Source organism: Theropithecus gelada, chromosome X (genome assembly GCF_003255815.1).
Source record: "Theropithecus gelada isolate Dixy chromosome X, Tgel_1.0, whole genome shotgun sequence".
Taxonomy (NCBI): Eukaryota; Metazoa; Chordata; class Mammalia; order Primates; family Cercopithecidae; genus Theropithecus; species Theropithecus gelada.
The window spans coordinates 87,486,222-87,495,483 of NC_037689.1; the positions used below are offsets into that span (position 1 = coordinate 87,486,222).

Genomic DNA, 9,262 nt, shown 5'->3' on the forward strand with positions numbered 1-9,262 from the left:
ATTTATATTTCGATAAAATCCAACATCCCTACATATTAAAAACCCTCAACCAACTAGGCATTGAAGGAACATACTTCAAAATAATAAGAGTCATCTATGATAAACCCACAGCCAACATCATACTGAATGGACAAAAGCTGGAAGCATTCCCCTTGAAAACTGGCACAAGACAAGGATGCGCTCTCTCACCACTCCTATTCAACATAGTATGAGAAGTTCTAGCCAGAGAAATCATGCAAGAAAAAGAAATAAAAGGCATCCAAATATGAAGAGAGGAAATCAAAGTACCCCTGTTTGCAGACGACATGATTCTGTATCCAGAAAACCCCATAGTCTCTGCCCCAAAGCTCCTGGGTCTGAAAAGCAGCTTCAACAAAGTTTCAGGATACAAAATCAGCATAAAAAACCAGTAGCATTTCTGTACACCAAAAACATCCAAGCTAAGAGCCAAATTAGTAATGCAATCCCATTCACAATTTCCACAAAACAATAAAATACCTAGGAATAAAGCTAACTAGGGAAATGAAATGTCTCAACAATGAGGATTACAAAACACTGCTCAAAGAAACCAGTTATGACACAAACAGAAAAAACATTCCATGCTTGTGAATAGAAATAATCAATATCATTAAAATGTCTATACTGCCCAAAGCAATTTAAAGATTCAGTGCTACAAATAACACTACAAATAATCAAACTACAAATAATATTCCTCTCAGAACTAGAAAAAAACTATTTTAAAATTCATATGGAACCAACAAAGAGCCCAAATAGCCAAGGCAGTTCTAATCAAAAACAACAAAGCAGGAGGCATCACATTACTTACTCAACTTCAAACTATACTACAGGGCTACAGCAACCAAATCCCACGTTACTGATAAAAAAAACAGACAAATAAACCAATAGAACAGAATAGAGAGTGCAGAAATAATGCTGCACACCTACAGCCATCTCTCCTTCAACAAAGCTGACAAAAACAAGCAATAGGGAAAGGACTACCCAATAAATGGTGCTAGGATAACTGTCTAGCCATAGGCAGAAGATTGAAAGTGGACCCCTTCCTTATGCCATATACAAAAATTAATTCAAGATGGATAAAAGACTTAAACATAAAACCTAAATCTATACAAACCCTGGAAGAAGACATAGGACATACCATTTTGGACATCTGAACTGGCAAAGATTTTATGACAAAGATGCCAAAAGCAATTGCAACAAAAGCAAAAATTGATAAATGGTATAGAGTTAAACCAAATAGCTTCTGTACAGCCAAATAAACTACCAGAGTAAACAGACAACCCACAAAATGGGAGAAAATTTTTGCAAAGTGTACTTCTGAAAAAGTTCTAATATTCAGAATCTAAAAGGACATAAATTTGAGTGCAAAAAGCAAACAACCCTATTAAAAAGTGAGCAAAGGACACAAACAGACATTTTTCAAAAGAAGATATGCATTCAGCCAACAAGCATATGAAAAAGTGGTCAACATCACTAATCATTAGAAAAATGTAAATCAACACCACAATAACCAGTCAGAATGGCTATTACTGAAAGTCAAAAAATAACCAATGCTTACGAGGTTGCAGAGAAAAGGACATGCTTATACTCTGCTGGTGGGAGTGTAAATTGGTTCAGCCATCATGGAAAGCAGTGTGGCAATTCCTCAAAGAACTAAAAACAGAATTACCAATAGACTCAGCAATCCATTGTTGGGCATATATCCAAAGGAATGTAAATTATTTTACCATAAAGACACAAGCACACATATGTTCATCTCAGCACTATTCACAATAGCAAAAACATAGAATCAACCTAAATGCCCATCAACTGTAGATTGGATAAAGAAAATATGCACATATATACCATGGAATGCTATGGAGTCATAAAGAGGAATGAGATCATGTCTTTTGCAGGGGCATGGATGAAGCCAGAAGCCATCATCCTCAGCAAACTAACACAGGAACATAAAGCCAAATACTGCATGTTCTCACTTGTAAGTGGGAGCTAAACTCCACACCCACTCTAGCCTTAGTGGATAATCACTGCCTTATAGTGAGTCATAGTTACAGCATTGTGGTTACAAGCATGGAATCATACTTAGACCACTCCTGTATAAATCCTGTCTCCTCAGTTTGCTAGCCCCAAATCTCCTTAAGCTGATAAGCAACTTCAGCAAAGTCTCAGGATACAAAATCAATGTGGAAAAATCATAATCATTCTTATACACCAATAACAGACAAACAGAGAGCCAAATCATGAGTGAACTCTCATTTACAATTGTTTCAAAGGCAATAAAATACCTAGGAATCCAACTTACAAAGAATGTGAAGGACTTCTTCAAGGAGAACTACAAACCACTTCTCAGTGAAATAAAAGAGGACACAAACAAATGGAAGAGCATTCCATGCTCATGGATAGGAAGAATCAATATCATGAAAATGGCCATACTGCCCAAGGTAATTTAAAGATTCAATGCCATCCCCATCAAGCTACCAATGACTCTCTTCACAGAATTGGAAAAAACTACTTAAAAGTTCATATGGAACCAAAAAAGAGCCCACATTGCCAAGTCAATCCTAAGCCAAAAGAACAAAGCTGGAGGCCTCACGCTACCTGACTTCAAACTATACTACAAGGCTACAGTAACCAAAACAGCGTGGTATTGGTACCAAAACAGAGAAATAGACCAATGGAACAGAACAGAGCCCTCAGAAATAATGTGTTCTAGTTCCTTTACTTGTAAAATGGGAATGAAAACAGGCTCTTAAAATGTATGGTTGTTGCAAGGATTAAATGAGTTAACATATGTAAAACATTTAAAACAGTGCCTTGGAGATGGTAAGTGCACAGAAATTGTTAGTTATTCATGTCATACCCTTCAGGACCATTGGGCTGGAACAAGTTTGAGAACAAATTTGGTGTGGTGTCCTTCCCACAATAAAGCTGTTAAGTGACGCTACAGCTATCATACAACAAGACGCATCAGGGCACCTACAAATCCATGTGCTCCATCATCAGCGAGGCCTTTAGTGCTGCACTTGGCAGTGCTTTTAATGTGTCAGATCCCTGATTTTTCCCCCATATTTGATATTCTTTATCTTTGCCCACTCCTCAAACCATGTATCCCACTCCACCCAACCACTTCCCAGTTGGAAAAAAATATTCCTCTACTCTGCGTCTTTGTCAGACTGCCACCCTGTCTTTCCCTTCCTCATTACTGATAAGCACCTCAAAAGGGTATCATGTCATTCTCTCAATTCCCTCACTTTACAATCTGCTGCACTCCAGATTATACTCTCACCACTCCTCTGAGAGTGCTCTAGTAGGCATCAACAACCTCCTTATTGCTGGATCCTGAGGTCTCTTTGCAGCAACCTTGCTTATTTGACCCCTGCTCCATGGCCTTTGACTGTGGTCTACTTTCAGCTTCTGCCATACCTCTCATGCCAGCTTCTCCTCTTACCTCTTTGATAGTTCCTTCTCAGTTTCCTCTGTATTCTTTTCTTCTTCATACACCTAAAAGTTTGTTGTGCCTAGAGGTTTCACCTATTGACCCTCTTATTTTTGCAGTCTATATGTGTACCTTCAACAATCACATCCACTGCCATTACTTTATTTACAGCAGTGATTGAGCATGCAGGTGTTAAAGTAGGACTGACCTGGGTTTAAATCTGGCTCTGCCACTTACTAACTGTGTGAATTACTTAACCTCTTCTAAGCCTTGTTTTCCTCGTTAGTAAAAAGGGGGCAAATATATTTCCTAAATCATAAACTCTTTGTGAGGGTTAAATGAGATAGTGCCCAACCTTTTCTCCTGACTTCAGTTCCATATAACTGTCTGCCTACTTAAAATATCTACCTGTATACTCTCAGAAATCTAAAACTCACTATGTCCAAACCTACCCTCATAGTTGTTTCCCCCAATTTTGTTTTTCACCCTGTGTTCTCAATCTCAGTAAATGACACCACCATTTATCCAGTCACCTAAGCTGTAATAAACTTGCACATGCATACTCTTAGATTTCTCCCTTTAATTCACCCTCCACATGTTCAGCTAGCAACTAAGCCCTTCTTTTTCTCTCTTGTTAATATATGTCCTGTCTGTGTTTTCCTCCCAATCTTCCATGCTGCTGCCTTAGTCAAGACCTTCATGTACATAGTATTCTAATTAGTTCTCCCTTCATATGTCTGGTCTTTTAATTGGTCTCCCTGTCCCCTGCAGCTTTGTTCCCTTTTAGCCCATTCTCTAACTGCTGCTAAAATAATTGTCTACTATCTTCCTAATGATTATAGAATAAAATCCAAAATTTTTAGTGTGATATATAAGGACTCCAATGATTTTACACTTCCATGTCAAATAGCTCATGCTACTTTCTTTACTGGAAATGCTTCCTCACCTTGGCCTTCTAATAAGCATGGACTCAATGGCCAACATTTAGCTCCAGATTCACCTCGTCCAGGAAAATTGCCATGGCTGCTTTACCTTTTGCTCCAATTTTGTGTTTCCCCACTCTTCCTACACATATTTACTTAAATACTTAAATATTTTCTTAAATATGTTGTCCCATGTACTAATATACATATCAACCTTCCCTTACTAAGTTGTAATCTCCTTGAGGGCAGGGACTTTGTTATGATCCCTTTGTTTTCACTCTGTTTTGTTTCACTGCTTGTTATAACATATAATACCACAATATTGTTGGTCAAAGAAATGCATGAATTAACCAACCACTCATGAGCTGCACTAATAAAAATGTACACCATTAGGTGCAAGAAAGATGATCATCCTGTTTCTATTACTTTTTTTATTTTGCCATAGTCAGACAATTATTTAGAGAGAGCCTTGGCTAAAAAATCTTTCAGAGTCCTTCTGTTTCTGAAAGTTCTTCATTTTACCTTATCCTCAATACTATGGGGGATACCAAAGTATGAGATACAACATGCATTCACAGTAAGCTTACAATATATCTGACCAAATGAGCTTAACATCTATAAAAATCTCAAGTAGAAGTATGTTGGGAATCATAAGGCAATAGGGTTAGGCATCAAATTAGTAACAAAGCATCATTAAAAACTCAGGAGGGGGTATTTAGCTAATGGCTGGAGTGGTTAGACAAGTCTTTCTGAAGGGATGGGACTTGAGTTGAACTTTAGCAAATGAGAAGCCATGAGTGATGTAGTAATAACAGCAAAGAGACAGAATAGCAAACTGGTTAAGAATATAGACAGTCCAATTTTCTGGCTTTAAACTCAGCTCTCCCACTTACTAGACCATATGACTCTGGGCAAGTGACTTCACCTCTCTCAGCCTCACCTAATTCTTCCATACATTTAAGATGACAATCATATTTGCCTCATGTTGTGAAGATTAAGCAAATTATTTTGAATAAAGAGTTTAGAAGAGTACCAAGTTCATAGTAAGAACTTAATGAGTCAATAAGTATTGGTTGTTTTTATTATGCCTTAGGTATACTGAAGGCTTTCAGTTTGCACAACTTGTACTAACAATTTCCTCAGCAACCCTATGAGAACTGGGAAGTGTCTTATTCCCATTTGACAAATGGTAAAAGTGAGGTCCAGAAAAAGGAAGCGACTTATCAAAAGTGAGCTAATGGAAGAGTCCAGCCTTCCTTTGGCCTTTGGTTAGCCTTTTATACTCAGTGATATCACAGCTTTTCAGTAGCTGTTTTATTCACATCTGGGAGATAAAGTGGAGTTGGGTACAGCAAGGGGTAAGGGGGATAACGGGAGAAGAAAAGTGTAGAGAAAAAGCTAGAACTATCTTCAGGATTTGATGTTTGTTAAGGATCACCCAGCTCAGTGGATAAGGTTCAGGTCCTGCCTTTTAGGACACAAAAGAAGCACAATAGATATAAAATAGTTCCATATCTCACCCTCCTTGTCAGCCATCAAAACCAACAGAAAGTTCTGAAAGGGTTGAGTCAACTTCCCGAGGAGGAAAGGGGAGCTTTTCTGCAATTAATAACATCTGGCAAAATTGTTTCTAATTAGTCAGCATGTATTCCAAGGGTAACTCTTCCCATTCAGTGGTGTGTAGTTCATGCCTGGTTGTCACACTGAGACAAATGTAGCAATAAGTACACTTTTCTCACTCAAATCACTCATCAGAACCCCAACCCAGGGAAAAACTACATCTTGGATTAGCATTTTAAAAAATTGCTTTTATAGGCTCTATTTCACAAGGGTTCTTCCTCCATGCTCCTAGGCAAGGTCTCTGACTGTAAAGCCACACACAGAAAAACAGTCTCACTATTTCTCCTTGAATCACTTCTCTCTTTCACTCCCTCTCTCTCTCTCTCTCTCTCTCTCTCTCTCTGTGTGTGTGTGTCTGTGTGTGTGCGCGCGTGTCTGTCTGTCTCTCTTTCACACACACACAGACACATATATACTCACATACACACAGAGTTCCAGTTCTATTTCTCCATGTTAAACTGGGAAATTGATACTCTGTCATCATCAGTGTGATTTCTAAACACTACAGTTTCGAATACTTTTTAAAAATGAAGTATAGATCAAGAAACTATACCAAGTGCCTACCATGTGCCAGATATTCTGCATTTTTAGCAGGACTCCTATGACAAAACTTGGTTGTGGAATATTACTCATTTCTATCTTGCCGACAAGCAAACTGATACTTGAGAAAGGAAAGAAACAATGGAGCTAGAAATCAATGTCAAGTATCTGTGGCTCCAAAACCGCATACTCTGTACATTAAAGCCTCTCATTGTGGAAATAATAAAAAAACCAACCAGATACTATGAATGCTAAACCTATATCTGTCTTATTTAATTCTCACAACAAACTGATGAGTTAGCTAGTTCTGTTATCTCCACTTTACAGACGAAGAAACCAATGCTCATGCGCACTTCCACCGCACATAAACTAAAATTGAAGAAATGAATAGATGATTAGCATCGCCCTTATGTAAGGAGGACACATACATTCATAAAATATGCTATATTTCTCTATATTTGTACAATAAAATGATTAGCAACATGAATGAATGCATATATATTCAATGAATCTCATACACATAATATTGAGTGAAAGAAATGAGACAAGAAAAGAAAACATAGCATGTGATTCCATTCAAATAAACTTTAAAAAACAGGCAAAAGTAAACTATAGGGTTTATATATAGAGAAAAGCAAGCAAGCTATTATCTATTATTGCATATACTAATTCATATTCCTTCCCTCTATTTCTGCTTCTTTTATTTATGCATAATACACCTTAAAATAAAATTTTATTTTTCTAGGCCCAAGGGAAGGGACTGGGACCTTTCCCAAGAGAAACTTTACAGGCTTCACCTTGCTATGCACCATAAGTACAGACATGAGAATTGCAAGAGGACCAAGTCAGGCGAGAGGGGTGGGCTTGGGCCAGTTACTTTGCATGGCGTGTTGTGGGCAAAAACATTAGCTTACAGGGGATAAATAGATCTTTAAAAAAGGTATGTTACATGCCAAAAAATTTCTTATGATTCATTGTGCTCCAAATCCCTATAATGGAGAACTCCAGAAACCCCCATAGGCCAAAATGCTAATGTTGAAACTTCATAAATATAAACCCTCTTTCTTGCCTTAGTCCAGGAGTTGTAAGGACCAGAGAACAATTGCGTGTAGTATGGTATATTATTGGGAAAAGAGCAGAGTTTGTGTATCTAGCTTGAGATCATTATCTTGGATCTGCTAAGCTGTGTAACCTTGAGAAAGTCACTTCCTTTCTCTGAGTCTCAACTTCTTCATAAATGGGGGTGTGAAAGGCTTAGCATACACTAAGAATCATTAAAATTAAAATGGGATAATCATACTACCTAACTTACAAACTTATTTTAGGAAAGCACCTGACACATAGTAGATACACAGTAAATAAGTTTTCTTCATTTTCTTCACTTAGTGGCCCTTGCCAGACCTCAAAAGATAAAGCAGAAAACTCAATGTCAGATGACTTCTGAAGATATGTGCTGGTTTATTTTTGGAAGGATATATTTCAAAGGCTACAAATTTATCATTGTCAAAAGAAGACACTCCTGAAAACATAACGTGAATCTGCTATCTACTTCAAGTTCTCTCTTATTTGGGGGAGCAGAAAAACAGAAAGAAGGGGTCTACCTGACTATATTCCTTCATCAAAACAATATTCTGCTGTTTCAAAATCTACTTTGGGTTAAATATCCCTATCCACAAATCAACATAGCACACAACCATAGGAGCTCGAAGGAATAAAATTCTATTAACACTGAAGTGACTATCCTTTGTTATCTATTAAAACACCTTGCCTATGGCCTTTGGCTAGCCTTACTTGGGGAAAAGGTATTCCATGCTGGTTATTAAGAGTCAGTCTAATATAAGAAACTGTAAAAATACCAGGTGAGTTCATTGAAACAGATGTGATGCCCAAAGATAATTATGACTACCATCCTTTTGCGACCCTAGGGAGGTATCAACTATTGCTGTTGATGTTGCTGCTAGACTGAACCACCTCCCCAACCCACCAACCACAGAACCTGCAGCTGACATGCTAAAATTACTGTAAAGTATTTTGGTTTGGTAACCAGAGAAACTTGTGTCTGAAGCTGGCTGTGGCACTCACTGGCTAGGCGGACTTTAACAAGTCACTTTTCTCTCAGTCTCAGTTTCCTCATCTCTCAGACAAGAATAATAATAGTACCTGATTCACAAAATTACTGTGAAGACTCAATGAGATTATGTTATATAAAGCGCCTAGCTTGACACTTCACACCAATAAGGCACTCCAATGTTAGTTTCCTCTTGCCTTGTTCACTAAAGTATCTACCTTATTTCAGTTAATGAATTTAGCTACAGGTTTGAACATTCCCAGTGTGTAGTTGACTAGATCCTGAGATACTGTAGCATGCTGAGTTTCAAAATGGCTCAGTCTTGGGTCCCTATTTAACTTCACTAAACCAGAGCTCAGAAAACTGGCCAGCCAAACCATAGTCAGCCTGAGGCCTCTTTTGGTATGGCCTATCAGCTAAAACTGGTGTTCACCTATGTAAAGGATTGCAAGGAAAAGAAAAATAGAATGAAGAAGAAGTAGAAGATATAGTATGTGGCCTACAAAGCCTAAAATCATTTACAATCTGACCCTTGAGAAAATATATTTGTCATACTCTGCACTAGTCCCTAGTGAGTAGGAAAAGCACATGTAATTAATAGTCTGTGGGAATTACTTTTTTCTAATCTGTCCTTTCTTTCTTCTCCTTTTCTTGTAACAG

The 9,262-nt window shown here is 37.8% G+C and overlaps 1 non-coding gene across 1 annotated transcript; it reads left to right on the plus strand.

The window, feature by feature from the left end:
• Positions 1-6,879: 6,879 nt before the first annotated feature.
• On the plus strand, positions 6,880-6,986 carry LOC112616695. Its single transcript, XR_003117730.1, has one exon. It is a non-coding gene; the product is annotated as a U6 spliceosomal RNA (small nuclear RNA).
• Positions 6,987-9,262: the final 2,276 nt, after the last annotated feature.